We start from the raw sequence: 18187 nt of genomic DNA on the forward strand, positions 1-18187 counted from the left end.
GGCCCGGGGATTTTGATTTTATAGGTGGATGGGATAGAACCCAGAGACCTAATCTCTTCTATACTACCCGAGCGAAGGGTAGAAGTTACAGTAGAAAACCACAAGGGCCCTGCTACTTGTTCTGTTCCCTTGCCCGAGGTCCCGGCAGGTCGGGAGGAAGACACTTTGGCCTGTTTTTTAGGAAGGGGTCGGGAGGAAATAATGTGTATACCTATTGGGATGTGAACGGATGTTTCAGAAGGGGTCGGGGAGTTATCCTCCGATCGACCCCTGACGTTCTTACCGGATGTGGATGAGGTGGAATTGGACATGATGAAGAAACGAAGTAGGGAAGAGGGGACTTACTAAGAACGGTGGTGGAGAGTTGGTAGTGGAAATCGCCGGAAAACAAGAGTGGACGTCGGAATAGCTTGAGGAGAAAATTTGGCAGAGCCTTCGCTACAAGTTTCGATTTGCAAGTGATTTTTCAAAAATCGGTCATCTACTATATATAGGGGGAGGAGAGTGATCGTCACCGTTGACCTGAAACAAATCGGACGGACCAAATGAGCCTCGGAAATTGAGCGGCATAATTAGGCGAGATATTTGAAAAGACAGGCGCATAAATCGAGGCTTCATGATCATTTATCTGCTCAGAATACGTACAGATTCTGACAACTTTTCAGTATGGGACTGCGTCATTATGACATCGCATTAACTGCCGGGGGAAACCAAACGACAAAATACTATAAGCCCGGATGGTGAGAGAGCCCGGCATCTTATCTATAAGCCCGGGTGGTGAGAGAGCCCGGCATCTTATCTATAAGTCCAGGTTATGCGAGAGCTCGGCATCTTATCTATGAGCTCGGATGGTGTGAGTACCCGATATCTTATTTTGAGCCCGAGAGATATAAGTCCCCGACACTTTATTTTAAGCTCAGGAGACATTAGGTCCTGACATCCCAATTTCACTTGTCGGTTATATATTATCCAGTTTGCATTGATTCATTTGCAGAAGATTAAAGAAACAAAGTACGATAATTGAAATTTTATTAAGGAAATTGTCGATGTCGTATTACATCCGCCATTCTCGAAGCTACATAATCTTGCCACTCAGTTATCCAATCAGTCAATTCCTGAATGCGAAGATTGGTGAAGGACTCGGCGGTTGAGATCTTGTTCAGCTGATGCCATTCATTCCACAGCATCGCATGCAACAGAACTTGGTCGTTGGCTAGATCTGCAACTCGATCTACTTCAAGCTCTCGCCTATATTTCCTCGCCACTGCTCTTTGTGCACGAGTAAGGACCAAACCATTCTAGTGCATGTTATTGAGATCTTGAATCTTATACCAGGTGGACATGACCTTTACCCAGATATACTCTTCGATAGTCCTCTTCAGATCCTCCAGATAAGGATGCATTTCGTTTGATACTTGACCGTGCGTACTACTGCAAGCACTGGAATCACTTGAACTCGACATATTAAACTAATATTCTCACACTTCATTCCTACTGTCTTATTTATAGACAAGTGACATTTAATATTAAGGAAGTCGGAAGGTCTCAAACCAATCGAAACGCCTTCTCATTTATTCAGGAGGAGGGAGCTAATCACAGCCGTTGATCTATGAACACATGAACGTTCAGGATTAATTTTGGAAGTTGAGCCGAGCAGACGAAAGGACGTGCACGAATATCAATGTGTCTCGGATTCTCGGAATATGAAACGATTTTCGGCAATATAAATGCTAAAAGCATGCGTCATAATGACACTCCGTGGACTACCCGAGAACCCTAACCGACGAGAAATCTAAGCCCGGGAAATATAAAGCCCCGACATCTTATTCTAAGCCCAGGCGATATGAGGCCCCGACATCTTATTCTGAGCCCGGGCGATGTGAGGCCCCGACACCTTATTCTAAGCCCAGGATATAAGAGGTCCCAATATTTCGATTTGTCGTTTATCCGTTATTTATCTTCGACTAATGTCAGTTAGCTTTGTCAGTTATTCAATTCATGATATACGCATCCACTGATGAAATTTAAATATACTGGGAAAATAAACTACAGAGACGAACTAGAAGAAATATTTTTCATATTATCCACTTAACAGAAATTAGCACGGATTACATCAAAATATTCATCTTCTACAGCAGCCTCCCATTTTCTCAACCAACCGGTTAAGGCTCCGGTGGAAGTATTGAGGAAGCTGTCTGAATCAGCAATCTGATGGAGGATTTTCCTTTCCTTCCGAAGCATTAGTTGGTAGACATGTCCATCAGTAAAGATGTCCGATCCCTCAGCTATGTGCAAGTGGTCCCGAAATTTCTTCATCTTTGCCACCAGTCTGGAAGTGGTAGCTTCTCCAGTTTCATAAAGAAACTTCACCCCCTGAAGCTTTTCCCAATAGCAAAGAATTTTATGGGAGACTTCATCTTCCATAGCAGCTTTTCGAGCCTCCAAAGCAGATTCCTTGCAAGCCTCAGCCATATCAGGAGTCCTTGAGCTACTTGCGTCGGCCATTATACTGCTTGGTTAATAATTTGCTAATATGATTGAAAAATAGATGGGTTACTATGTATAGGAGGAAGGAATTGATCACAGCTGTTGATCTTTGAATGCATGAACGGTCAGGATGGACATTGGAAGTTGTACCAGATAGCCGAAAAGACGTGCACATATATCGAGATATCACAATGATTATCCTTGGGATACGAAACGATTTGGATAAGTTGGAATTTTAGGGCTTACGACAGCATCAGTGATTGTGACGGCATCTTTATCGTCTCGGGAGGTTAAGCGACAAATTGCTTTGCCTGACCGGGCACACATGATTAATCGGGACAACGAGTAAGACTCTGACCCGACTATTTAAGGAGGGAGTGATGATGCCCCATAATGTCCCGGGTTATGGATGACCTGGGACATGGATATAGAATGGTGCCCGAATCAGGGGGGATGGTTAACTCCCGGGTCGTACGGATAAACCGGGAGTCGGGATAAACGGATTATCAAGTCCCACAAAGGAGCCTAGGGAAAGCCGTGACATTCGATGCCCGGGCAGTGGGATAGACAGGTCGTCAAGGAGAATCTGCAGGGAGGATTCGTCAGGAGCCTGGAAGGCGAATATCTGAGGCGTCCGATCGTCAGGCTGTTAGGGGTCCGGTTTCCTATGATATTTGCCGGGAAGCATTCCACCCAGGCCACCTCGATATGAGGAAAGCATTTAATACCGCCGATAAACAGAATGTATGTAGCCGACCTATCTCTGACATCAGTGCAAGTGGTTGGTAAAATCAAGAAGGCTGGATGTGACTACTATGCGATTTGACATGTCAGAAAAATAGGGTATAATCAGCCGCCCTACAATAATTAATGCTCAAACACAAAAAATGAGGTCATCATTGCATCCTCTACTATAAATACCAGGTTCTTTACTTGCATTTACTCTCGATTCAGATATTGAATACACACATTAAGTACTCTCATTTATTGCTCATTTACCCCCACTCTCCATAACAATCTCACAGCCATCACTTGGCTACATTGATATTATTGTTTGAGTACCCTGCTGACTTAAGCATCGGAGTGGTCACGCCGGACACCCCTCCGACGCCCATTCACGTGGTTACTTTCTTGTTCGCAGATCTCTCAAATCTCAGGAAGGAAAGAAGTTCAGTCCAGATGCTCGACTCATATTTCCTTCAATTTGATAGCAAATCCGACAGAGTATCTGACCCGACTCATCCATTTAGCCTGGGTTGCATCACACATGATATTACATTTGCACATGTGTTATTTGTATTGCATAGGGAGTTGAGCAAAGCCTCATGCAAAGTCGGCTTTAGGACTACCTTTGTTATTATATTGCATCTGTGCAGTAACGATTTACGGGATGAGCCTTCGGGCTATCCAAATGAGACTAGCATAATGATGTTGTCAACTATGTAGTATGGAGATCGAGTTGGAATCCAGTGTACAAATCTAAAGAAAAATGACAGTAAGATTCGAAAATTATAGGGATTCGTTCTCGGTTTCTTAAGCTTCATTCTACATAAGTAGGCCTTGAATCACTGTGGTATACACTGAATTTTATGTTCGAAGATTTGGTGTAAAATATTTCAGGCCCCGAGACGGGGGTTAGTTGACACCGGCGTTGTTTTACAACCACACAATTGAAAACAACAAGCCTCGTAGTACAGTATAAACCAAAAACCAGTTTATTACTCATAATCAATCAAAATATTGTCTTTACAACGTAGATTCTTAAAATGATAAAAATAATATGCGGAAGCTTTTACAACTTACTAAGCCAAAACTAAAATAAACTTCTTGAATCATCTTATTATCAGCCCCAAAACTGGTCTTGCTCATCCTCCTCGATTTTCTTTTCTGATTTATCTGGGGAGAGTAGAGTAAGGGGTGAGTATTTTGGGAAATACTCAGCAAGTGGGGGCCGTTCGAGAACAATATAACAACATGTATAATTTCGAAAATCACATGACTTGCACTTACATAACATCATTCATATCACATGAATAACATTTACCAGCACTGAGATTCATCCACTTTCAATGGTTTACTGATCTCAGTCCCTAATTTTTACTCCTCTAAGGGGACGAGGCCGTATAGCGGTTATATCCCCCACCGTGTAAGGGTACGTCATGGTTGGGATTCCACCCATATACAGTCGACTCCTCACAGTGCTTAAAACAGTATGACAATTCGACACAAGAAAAGGAGTAGAAAAGAACGTACTCGACCGTATTTTCAAAAAACGAAATAAATATGCATAAACGAAAGTTTAATCTTTAAAACAAGCCCACTTACCTTAGACCGGAAGAAAACGTGAAGAACTCTGAAACTATAGAAGAATCATGCAACCAACCCCTCGAAGACGCAGCAGCACATCTACCGGAAAATAAACCGTCTTTAAAAATTCACTGCGCCTTATTTCACCGTTGGATCGGACTCAAAATTTTACAGTACGTTCATAAGTACGTTAAATATATTATGAATGGTAGAGATCGGGTTTGGAAGACGTTTATGTCTGTTCATACAGAAAAACCGTATGTATGCTGAATTCCCGCCTAAAATCTGAGCAGTTTTCTTTCAAAGGCTATAAACAAAAAACTAACCGTTGGATTTTGCTTAAATTAGGATATGTTATGCGAAACATACCGAAGCATATTCTGAACTAGTGGAGATTGGATTCTGAATACTCGAGCAAAAGAAACGAATTTCTAAACTTTGAAAGAATTTTGACGACTCGTGCAGAATTTTTGGGAGGAATTTCGAAAATTGAATAGCAAAATTTCGAAATTTGCTTGCTAGAATGAGGGGTGAATTTTGAATGAGAGTGTCTTCTTATTTATAGGGGTGAGATGAAAATCTTACCATAATTCGATTGATACTCTTTCTAAAATTTGGAGATGCTCATTCCATAAATATTGATATGCTTCTTTGTTGGGAAAAGCTGCCTTGTATGTAATATTTCCTTCCAATTTGATTGATGTCCTAGCCTTATTTCGAAATTAATACATGATTTGCACTGGAATTTGAATTTCATGTATTTATTGGCTTGGAATCTCCAATACCATGTATTATTTAATATTTTCGAATTTATTATAAATCGAAAATAAAGTCTTATATATGTCTATATTTCATTAATTGCATGTCCAAAAATTTGGGTTCTCACATCCCTCCCTCCTTATTAGAAGTTTCGTCCTCGAAACTTGAGTCGGCTTGACTTTCTAAATGGTAGGGATATTGCTTGCACATTTTCTCTTCAAACTCCGAAATAGTTTTCTCATTCTGTGTGTTTGACCATTGCACCTTGACATAGGGAATGATACATCATCTCGGTACTTGGTCTTTTTGTCCACAATATAAATAGAGACATCTTCATATTTCAGCTCTTTCCCCATGTTACCTTTGATCATGAGCGGTTCAATTTCCATAACATGGCCTGGGCTCGAGGTGTATTTCCTTAGTTTGGACTTCTGAAATACATTATGAATTCTAGACATATGTGATGGCAATGCTATTCTGTAAGCCAACGTGCCAATCTATCCAGAATTTTGAATGGTCCTACGTATCGAGGATTCACTTTTACAGCTTTACTAAATCTAAGGATTCCTTGCATTGATGAGACCTTTATATAAGCATTTTCAGTCACTGTGAATTCCACTTGTCTTCTTTTAAGATCAGACTAACTCTTTTGCTGGTCCTATGCAGCCTTGAGTATGTCTTTGATAATGGCCAATTTTTCCATTGTCGTTTGGAATAGTTCTGGCATGTCATGGATGTCTCCTTTATTTTGTCCTAATACAGTGGTGATCGACACTTCCGTCCGTAAAGGCTTCAAATGGAGTCATCCCAATATTGACGTGATAATTGTTATTGTAGGCGAATTCTATCAGGGGTATATGTTCACTTCAATTACTACTGAAGTCTATGATACATGCCCTTATCAAACCATCTAGGATTTGAATCATTCTCTCTGTTTGACCATCATTTTAAGGGCGATCAGCCGTATTAAGAGTGACTTTTGTTCTCATGGCTTCTTGAAAGCTCTACCACAAACGTGACACAAATCTTGGATATCTATCCGACATTATGATTGTTGGCACTCCATGTAGCTGCATAATGTTATCCAAGTATAGAGTAGTCAACTTGTCAATATTATAATTCCTTCGAACATGTGGAAAGTACGTAGATTTTGTGAGTCTATCTACGATTATCCATATCACGTCTTGACTTTGTATTGACTTGGAAATTCTACTACGAAATCCATGGAAATATGTTCTCATTTCCATTCTGGAATTCTAACTGTTGCAGTAATTCTCCATGTCGCTGATGATCGACTTTCACTTGTTGGCATACTTGTCACTTAAATATAAACTCGGCGACATCTATTTTTATTCTGTTTTGCCAGAAACTTTTTTTCAAATCTCTATACATCTTTGTACTGATGGTATAGATCTGAAATGTTGACTTATGCGCCTTTAACATCACTTCTTATCGAAGATTGTCGATGTCTGGCTCACACAATCGTCCTCTCATCCCCAAGATTATGTCTGGGCCCACTTGAAAATCTGACGACTTTATTTCCTTGGCTTGTTCTTTGAACTTCTCTAGTGTCATGTCTCGACTCTGATTTAGCTTGACTGCTTCTAGAAGACATGATTGCACAGAGAGTGATGCTAGGGTTATCTTACCCATGTTTGACTCAAAGTATTGTCTACCTTATTTGCCTTGCTGGCGTGATAGCTTATTGTCAAGTCACATTCTTTGAGTAACTTTATCCACCGTCCTTGTCCCATTTTTAATTCTTTTTGAATGAACAAATATTCGAGACTTTGTGGCCAGTGAGTGAATATTTCACACTTGGCACCGTAGAGATAGTGTCTCCAAATTTTCAAAGTAAAATCACTGCTGCCAACTAGAGATCGTGAGTAGGGTAGTTTTGCTCATGCGGCTTTAGTTGACTAGCTTGTCTTTCATGAGTACGCTTCTGAGATCTTCCTTTAATACTTCGCTGTAGATGGTAAAATCCTTGTCCTCAGTAGATAATACCAACATTGGTGTAGATGCTAGCTTCTCCTTTAATGTTTGAAAGCTCTTTCACATCTTTATCTTCGGTTGAATTCATAGTTCTTTTGTGCGAGTCTCATTGGTGATACGACTACTGAAGAGAAGCCCTCGACAAATTTCAGCTAATAGCCTAGTAATCCAAAGAAGCTTCTAATTTTGGTTGCATTCTTATGTTTCGGATAATCTAGAATTGCCTCTACTTTCTTAGTTCCACCGATGACCTTATTTTGAATGCTGACATTGGGGTGTCTTCTGTTCTGACCTTTAGCTGATTATAGCTTGACCTCAGGTCGAGTTTGGAGAAGACTGTAGCTCATTTAAATTGATCAAAAAGACCGTCTATTATTGGAAGAATATATTTATCTTGATTGTGATCTTATAGAGTTCTCTATAATCTATACACAATCTCATACTTTAATAATGCTTCTTTACAAATAGGACCGGGGCTCCCCAAAGAGATGCATTTGGCCTAATCCATTTTTCTTTGTCTAACAACTATTGGATTTATTATTTTAGCTCATTGAGTTCATCTGGAGCCATTCGGTACAGTTTATTGGAGATTAATGCATCACTGGTACCAAATTTATCTCGAACTCTACTTCTTAGTCCGAGAACATTCCAAGAAGCCTTTCTGGAAAAACGTCTGAAAATTTTCGTATTACTTGAATATCTTCCAATTTCAGCTTATCTCATTCTTTCACTTTGTTCACCATTTCTAGGTAAACTTCTTCTCCCGATATTATGGCTTTCCAATTCTGGGTAACAGAAAAAAATGCATTTCTGTTCCTTGGCATCGCCATGGTATCTGATTTCTTCTTGGTTTGGGGTTCAGAGTTTGACATTTTTACTCTGGCCATCTACTATCGCACGGCTCTTAGCTAATCAGTTCATCCTTAGGATGGCGTCGAAATCTACCGAAGTGAGTTGAATTAAGTCGGCACTGAATATATGCGAATTGATACTAATTTTATCTTATCTTGAAATTACCCCAATTATTATCTCAAAACTTAAAACCCATATAGAATATTGAAACTTAACTCAGTATTGATCTATAACTTATTGACTTAAATCCCGAAAATTATAACCTAGTTGTTACCTCAAATAATTATTCTTTTACTAAATTTTATTTTCATCAAGATCACGAGCCTATCACGCTCTAAAACAAAGGAGTTCATTGAATGTCATTCTCTTTGAATCATTCTTAGTACCATAAAAGTCAAAACTTATTGTACTATACTTTCCTTGATACCCATCAATATCTCATAACTTACTTTTTTTTTTTACGTAAGGTCGTAGCCTACTTGTTATCCCAAAATAATATAAATTCCTTAATCTGATGATATTTTCTCACAAGATATTCCAATGTTCTACATATTTAAAGTTAGCGCTTAATATTCTTAATAACCCAAACATATTGCTCACACAATTAACTATCGACACAAAATCAACTTCTATAGTACAGTACCCAAAACTTATGATATAATCCTTATATCAACTTTTCTCATATTAATTTTCATAAATAACTTATCATCCTCAATTCAAATTTTTTTTTCCTTAAATCAGAAGCTTAAGTCAACTTATCTCTGATAGATATATTCCCAAAATAAATACAAATACTAATTGTCCTCATAATAAAATTTCAAAAAAATCGACAAGTAGTTCAAGAAACACGTTGAACGAGATTTTCGAGAAAGTTTCCAAAAGTAGAAAGTTTGGACATTGATCCATGGATAGAAAGAATACGTCGAGAGGATTCTAGAACAGTCGACGGAATTAAATTCTGAGTTTCCTATGAAAAGTAAGGAATTCTACGAAACTTTCCTAAAATAGCAAAAAACGCGATTTCGGAGGTCTAAACGAAAGATTTTCTTGTTTCGGACCATACCCCACATCAAAGTTGTGAATAATACTTGTTGGGAGTTTCGAAAGGGACTGCATCAGCCTTTTGCCATAACCTGACAAATTTTTCTTCCCAACTGGATTATGAACCTGACGGCTCTGATACCACTTAAATGTCACGCCCCGAGACCGGAGTTAGTTGACATCGGCGTTGTTTTACAACCACACAATTGAAAACAACAAGCCTCGTAGTACAGTATAAATCAAAAACCAGTTTATTACTCATAATCAATCAAAAGATTGTCTTTACAACGTAGATTCTTAAAATGATAAAAATAATATGCGGAAACTTTTACAACTTACTAAGCCAAAACTAAAATAAACTTCTTGAATCATCTTATTATCAGCCCCAAAACTGGTCTTGCTCATCTTCCTCGATTTTCTTTTCTGATTTATCCGGGGAGAGTAGAGTAAGGGGTGAGTATTTTGGGAAATACTCAGCAAGTGGGGGCCGTTCGAGCACAATATAACAACATGTATAGTTTCGAAAATCACATGACTTGCACTTACATAACATCATTCATATCACATGCATAACATTTACCAGCACTGAGATTCATCCACTTTCTATGGTTTACTGATCTCAGTCCCTAATTTTTACTCCTCTAAGGGGGCGAGGCCGTATAGCGGTTATATCCCCCACCGCGTAAAGGTACGTCATGGTTGGGATTCTCACCCATATACAGTCGACTCCTCACAGTGCTAAAAACAGTATGACAATTCGACACAAGAAAAGAGTAGAAAAGAACGTACTCGACCGTATTTTCAAAAAACGAAATAAATATGCATAAACGAAAGTTTAATCTTTAAAACAAACCCACTTACCTTAGACTGGAAGAAAACGTGAAGAACTCTGAAACTATAGAAGAATCATGCAACCAACCCCTCGAAGACGCAGCAGCACATCTACCGGAAAATCAACCGTCTTGAAAAAATTCACTACACCTTATTTCACCGTTGGATGGGACTCAAAATTTTACAGTACGTTCACAAGTACGTTAAATATATTATGAACGGTGAAGATCGGGTTTGGAAGACGTTAGGTCTGTTCATACAGAAAAACCGTAGGTATGCTGAATTCCCTCCTAAAATCTGAGCAGTTTTATTTCAAAGGCTATAAACAAAAACCTAACCGTTGGATTTTGCTGAAATTTGGATATGTTATGCGAAACATACCGAAGCATATTCTGAACAGGTGAGATCGGATTCTGAGTACTTGAGCAAGAGAAACGAATTTCTGAACTTTGAAAGAATTTTGACGACTCGTGCAGAAGTTTTGGGCAGGAATTTCGAAAATTGAATAGCAAAATTTCGAAATTTGCTTGCTAGAATGAGGGCTGAATTTTGAATGAGAGTGTCTTCTTATTTATAGGGGTGAGATGAAAATCTTACCATAATTCGATTGATACTATTTCCAAAATTTGGAGATGCTCCTTCCATAAATATTGATATGCTTCCTTGTTGGGAAAAGCTGCCTTGTATGTAGTATTTCCTTCCAATTTGATTGATGTCCAGCCTTATTTCGAAATTAATACATGATTTGCACTGGAATTTGAATTTCATGTATTTATTGGCTTGGAATCTCCAATACCATGTATTATTTAATATTTTTGAATTTATTATAAATTGAAAATAAAGTCTTATACATGTCTATATTTAATTAATTGCATGTCCAAAAATTTGGGTTATCACAAAATAGGTCATGTTTGAAGATTTGATGTAAAATAGGCCATTCAAGTAGAATGTTTTTTGATTCATTATGAAATAAATTAAAGAAATATTTGCAATCGAGGAGTTTTAGGCCAACTTATGGCTTTTACTAAAAATGAAAGAGATTGGTTGGGTTAATTGTTTCAAGATACAAAAACCGTCAGAATAATTCTTTTCCAACATCCAACGCTATACACATATCCATCATTACTCCCCAAAAACATTCAACAATAATAGTACTAGAAAGAACAATCACATACACAATATATAAAGCGGAGCTATCGCATGCAAACCTAATATGAGGGAGTGTGACCCAAGTGATATGCAACACACAAAAAATATATTAGAATTACCATTTGGCTGCCGATTCATGGTCATATCATCGAATACTCATTAAAGTCACCAATTTTTAGCCATGTACCATTGGGGAGTGTGGGCCAACACATGACCTATAGTTGTCATAGACAAAACCCTCAAGTGTAATATACAAAGAAAGATGCATGCACACAAATGGCTGTTTGGGAAGAGGGATGTGACCCTGTTCAAATGCGGCATGGAAGTTTAAATATGAAGAGGACACAACCTGTGTTAAAGATGCATTGGATTGTGATGAAGCTGTCATGGGGGAGTTTGGCCAAAATATGGCATGTCAACACTAGTCTTAGTAATACATGCCACCAACAAAAATCGCCATCAAACCACTATAATTATGTCAACCTTTTCAGCCCATTTGCAGCAACCAAAGGAGCTCTTAGATTCATGGGTTGGTCAACATTTGACGAGGTTGGGAGCAAGGAAAAACACATAAAAAGTACCTCAAATATCAACAAGAGATATCAAAGTAAGTTCACAATCAAACATTAAAGACCACCAGAGCTACAACATAACAAATTTATGCATAATGAATACAATATATTGATAAAGGCCAAGAGAGTAAGCCTACAATACCGAGGAGAAATTTATTTACATGTAAGTTATAGAGGCTAACTAATGGCTTAAGCAGTTATCGAGGTGAGGGACAAAAGCACCTGATGAAGATAAAAAGAAATGAAAATGAAGACCTTACCTATTTAGTGGCCAAAACCATAGATACCGGCGATGGATTTTGGGAAGTCGTCGATGAAGGGACGAAGGCAACAATGATCAAATTGGGATAGTTGCAAAACGGTGAAACCACATCAAAACAGTGAAAGAATCTAAAAGAGGATATCCAACTAACCCTCAATTTATAAAAGGCCAACCAATGGTTGAACTCTCATAAGTGCAACTCCCAATTGTAAATGTCAGTATCACATAAGAACAACAAACATGTACAGGAGTCTACACTGACAAATTGATGAAAAAGCTGTGTCTAGACTATCTTCAAACCAAGATCAAAAGCACGAGTCATAGTTGCAACAAATACAGTAATGCATCAAACTCCCCCGTCGAGCAAATGTTAAGTACCAATACGAAAAGGCCAACTGATGGCAGACAATGCCCACATACATTAACTTACACAAAGTAAACAAGCTAATGATGCCAAAGATGTACCTTGTATAGTAGGCGCAAGAGACTGAACAAGTGGGGTGGTTAAGAAAGAGGCAAGCATGGACATGGTGATGCCATATGAACTGGTATGAATTGGGGTAGCCATGGACAGCCACTTCCAATGGTAGAGTTGGTAAAGCCGAAGTGAATGGAGATAGGAAAATCACCTATAAATCGAAAAATTAGAGATATGGCCAAGAGTGAAGCAATTCTCCACCAAAAAAAATAAAAAAAAATGGAGGAGCATAGAGTTCATACATGTTCTCTATAATGTACAAAGGACAGCGTCGTTGGAAACCTCAGAGTCAGTGGATTGGCTGTGATTAGAAACAACTGCAGAGACACAAAAATTACACCAAGAATTCGGAGGCTAGCAGATACCCTAAATACATGTAACAAGGCTAACCAGCAGCCACCTCACCACAACCATGATAGCGAAGGCTAACTAATGGCCATAATGTGAAAAATCGTCTGACTCCCAAAAAGACCTCAATATAAGAAAAGAAACAAAAAGCGATGGCATATAACAATCACAAGGTTACCAGAGCAACACAAGTGAACCAGGCTACACTACAAATTTCTGGAAAGAAACCAGGATTAATATTGACATATAGTGGGAACTCCCTGAAGAGGCAAAGAAAGGCGAGAACAAAGTGGAAAATGATTCTACTCTAGGCCTAAACCATAGTTAAGAATATTGAAGAAAAGAAACAGAAGCGTTATCAATAGCCACATAAGACAAAGAACACATATGGGCATCAAATTTAGCATTGATTCTCACATACATATCATGACCGCAACTCGAAGCATGTTAAGAAATGCCCACGAGAGCAAGGATGAAAGATCCTTTCAGTTACGACAATAACCAAATTTCAGGTAACAATGCTACTTCCACAAGAACTTAATTAATTCAATGTATGAATCTCTATACAGATAAATTGAGCACAAGTACACAAGATTACATAAAGAAAACAAGAAGATTACTCGTGGTCGGAGAAGATGAAGTGGCCATGGGGAGTCGCTAGGGTTGTGAGCATAACAACAATAGGGGCATTAACTGGATCGAAAATCAGAACAAGTTTGTGGATGGAAAATGTTTGTGGATTTCATTTGGGCAAATCGACAAACATCATTAAGGTGCAAGGTTGAACAAGAAGATGTTGAGGAGTGAACAACGAAAATAGATCGAGTCTCAGCAGATAGAGAAACGGCCGAGCATGGTTGTGAATTGTGATGGGAAGCACAACCATAGTAAGGGAAAAAGAATACAGTCACATAAACTCTCCCTCATATTAGCACGAACACAAATTCCGTAGATTGCGCATCCCAGCTGCATTGCTTCCAAATTGAGCAGTAAGTCATTCATCTTCGTTATGTTTTTTACTAGGGTTGTTGTTAGCATGGTTCTTTGTAAAATTGGCCAGTAAATCTTTCTCTCCTGGCAAAGAAGGTGATCGATAACAATTATAACTGGTGTTCCATTGATTTCTCGCAGGTGTATTTCACAATTTATGAGCAACTAAAAAGTTTTCTTGGTGCTGATGGTGAGTTCATAGTTGGTTTTTATTTTATATCATGTTACTTCTATAATGGATGCCAATTTTTCCCTTGTGTGGTGGTGTTGGGTGTACCTTAACTTTATGTTTCTGGAATTATAGATGTAAGTCATCATCTCTCGGTTGGTGCTAATATGTTGGCTGCTTCTGATGCTGGAGCTGCCACTACGATTGCAACAAACCCTCTCTGGGTGTTCAAGACAAGATTTCAAGTATGCAATTTGTGACATCCCATCCTTTGGATGTAGCATATTATATAAATTATTTTGTGGGTATTGGTAATGTGGTTAGCATGTGTGACTAAGTGACCCAGTTGTGGCTTCTGGCCTGAACCAAGGAAATAATAGACGTGTTTTTTGTTTTGGTTGTGATTTATATAGAAACATGGTGTGTACATGTATGAAGTACGTTGGAATTCGAATATGTGAATGAAATTATGAAATGTTCGGTTCGGCGTTGTGGCCACGGTGATGGCCTCCTTTGCAGAACTTATTGGAATTTGAATTGGTTGGTTCAGTTTAATTTTGGATCTTTTAAACTTATCGTCTCAAATTTGTGACGACATGAGATTTTATTGAACTTAAAAAATCTTAATTCGAATGAATTTTGTAATTCATTTGTGTGGTAATTTACCGTTGAATTCCTTTCTAGTTTTTTTTACTAAAGCTTATCTAATGATATTAAAATCCAATAGGTTCAAACTTCGAACATTATGAACACAATTATCCTAGTCAAAATAAAAATATTTGGTGTCCATGCATGGTGTCAATTTTTTATTTTTCAAAATTAGATTGGGTTCAATCATTTCTAGTTTCGCTTTTGCGGACACAAAAAAGGCAAAAACTTGTGTGTGAGACAGATATCTTATTTGGGTCATCCATGAAAAAATATTACTTTTTATACTAAGAGTATTACTTTTTATCGTGAATATCGGGTTACCCGTCTCATAAATAAAGATTCGTGAGACCGTCTCACAGGATACCTACTCCATAAGAAATGAGAAGACGTGTGGTGCTATATAGGAGAATACTGTCTGCCTTGCGAATAATTGCACATGAGAAGGGTATTCGAGGATGACACAGGTTAGTTAATCCTTTCACAGAATCTCATGGATGATTCTGCTATATTAATTTTTTTTAAATATAATTCACTTCATAATGTCAATTTTTTTATATTTCTTAATTTGATTGGTTTCAATCATTTCTAATTTCGCTTTTGCAGACTCAAGAAATGAGGAGGTCACTGTTATATTAATTTCTTTTAAATATATTTCACTTCATAATGTCGTGAATGTATCGTGTGCAGTGGGGTCTTGTGCCAGCTTTGGCTGGTATTAGTCACGTACGTTGCAAATTCAATTTCCAACATATGAGAAGGTAAAATATTACTTGGCTGATCGTGTTACTCAAGAGTCCCAAATTCTCTCTTCAGAACAACGCCCATTTTATATTTCTTTTCTTTAATTTATTCTGATGACAGGTAGATAATACGACGATGGATAAACTTAGCGTGGGCGACGTCACAGTGGCTTCATCGGTTTCTAGAATATTTGCTTTCAACTTTATGAGAATTTAACTAGCACAACTTTGAATCTTGAAGAAATTCCTGAAATGAATCATCATTACTGAATGCAGGTCGTGGGGTCGAGGCTTCAGGAGCAAGGGCATCACTCTGAAAAGCAGTATTCTGGTGTTGTTGACTGCATCAAGAAAGTCTTCCTGCAAGATGGAATACCTGGTTTTTATCGAGGTTGTTCTACAAACCTCCTCAGTACCACACCAGCAGCTGTAATCACGTTCACCAGTTTTGAAACGATTCACCGCTTCCTTGTTAATTTATTTTCTCCTGATCCAAAATCGTTGGGAAATTACAGCTCTCCAAATTGAATTCCAACATTCATGATCGTCGTTTTAACTCATAAGTTACAAGTGTTTCTTGATCGATTCTGTACTCTTTAACAGTTTGTTCTGAGAGAAAATATTCCGACTTCAATGACAATGATGATAAAATGGAATCACAGATATACATATGTGCAAGTTCAGGTATCTTTTATATCGTTGAAAGACGTGGTAGCTGATGACAAGTTTTGCCATTTGCAGTCATTTTTTGTTTGTCTATCATATTCAAACCTTGGGAGTAGCTCTTAATTGCGGCTAAATAAATTCTGGAATCCCATGAAATACGTCCCTTCATCTTTATCAGTTGTAAAGTCAATCTAGTTGTATTGTACATCACATATAATTATGGATAAAAAAAAAATGTAATGGAGAATATGCTCCTCAACGAGGTTCATTCTCCACCCCAAAAAAAAAGAAAAGGAGTGTAGCAGTAGTTTTAATTTTGATTCTTTTGTAACTGGTCGGGTCCTTGTTTGTTAAAAAGGATACACATGTTGAGGAAACCCGATGCATAACTGAGCCTGCTTTCTTAGTTCCAACCTTGAAACAACAAATTAGAGGAGTGATATGTCCAACACACATATATATAGGGATCAGACAGAATGATAGTTTAGCAGCAAATTAAGGTATGATTAAATTATTCTTTCGAGTCCATCATAGATTGATAGGCTGTAAACGTTAAAAGTTCCCCCGAAAGATAATTGCAAGAGAATGCAAGTGCTTTCATGATGTGCACGCGAGTAGGCCACCTTCTTTCATTCCTACCATGCATCATTACAAGAATATCTATGTTAATATATGGAATAATACCACATGATCTCATTGTGGTGTATCCTGTCATTCAGAATCAAATATAACATTTTTTTAAACTTTATATTCAACGGTAATTAAAACTTTTTATTGTGCATTTGGATAATTATTTAAAAAAAAAAAGAAAGAAAACAAAAACAAAAGAAAGTCCAAACCGCCGAACCTCGAAAACTCAGTCAAATACAAAAATGACACGAGAGCATTTATTTAGTTGCAGCTGGTCGCAGGAGATTACAACCCTTTCCCTATACGCTCTTTATGGGACCGACCTGAGGCTCGGTGCCGAACCAGTGATTTGAAAAATTCGAACGTTGGTTGAAATTCATGGACGAGAACACCCTTTGATTTTAATTTCGGTGGTTGTGCTTGTGCCCCTCTGTTCATTTATAATTCGATTCATTATATTCATCGTCGTTTAAATTCTTTTTTTTTATCCTAATTTTTAGGTTCATCGTAGCTCATTATTGTCTTTTCTTTTCTGATGATATGTTGTTATTCAGCAACATGATCAAAATCAATTTTACCCCGAATAGTAAGTAATACTTTGATTCTAAGAAAGTCAAAAACAAAAAAAATGAGACTTAGAAACCAAAGGTGTATGTAATTAGTTTGTTGCATTGTTGTCATTGAAAACGACTTATTGCCTGCCTGCAACTGATTCACTTTAAAAATCTTAGAAACTAAAATAATGCGTGAATCAATCGGCAAAGGTTGATTTTGACTACTAAGTAGCTAATGTAACTAAAATAATGCTCCATCAGGATCTGGCTCATTAACGGTTTTAAATTTTAATGACAAAAATATACCGTTTTTATTTCATCGAATGTTATAATACTTTCAGTGTCCGGCCTCTTTTGAGGACATGATGGCTGCTCATGCCCTGTTTTATGACAATCCCACAACTGACACCCCATATTGCATCTGGTACCGTCACATCAACCTTGTGTGTGCTGAATGATATGCCAATGATTTCAAAGCATGACTTCCCATACTTATTGGCCCAGGATTGACATTTGTCTCAGAGTGACCGGACAATGATCTCTATGTGAGGCCGTGAATCAGACCCCTGATCTCTTTAATTCTTATTATATTGTCTAGGATAGGCTGAGAGCTCGGGCTTATTCAAGCGTAGTTCGGTCTAATTATCCTCCCTGATTTTTGTAGTTGCGGGGATGGTACCCGAGATGGTTCTTATTCCGGATTGAG

The 18187-nt window shown here is 38.0% G+C and overlaps 1 pseudogene; it reads left to right on the forward strand.

The window, feature by feature from the left end:
* The first annotated feature begins 13535 nt into the window (after window positions 1–13535).
* Window positions 13536–16352, forward strand: LOC142542095 (nicotinamide adenine dinucleotide transporter 1, chloroplastic-like; annotated as a pseudogene).
* Window positions 16353–18187: the final 1835 nt, after the last annotated feature.

The sequence above is a fragment of the Primulina tabacum genome, chromosome 4 (genome assembly GCF_025594145.1).
Source record: "Primulina tabacum isolate GXHZ01 chromosome 4, ASM2559414v2, whole genome shotgun sequence".
Taxonomy (NCBI): domain Eukaryota; kingdom Viridiplantae; phylum Streptophyta; class Magnoliopsida; order Lamiales; family Gesneriaceae; genus Primulina; species Primulina tabacum.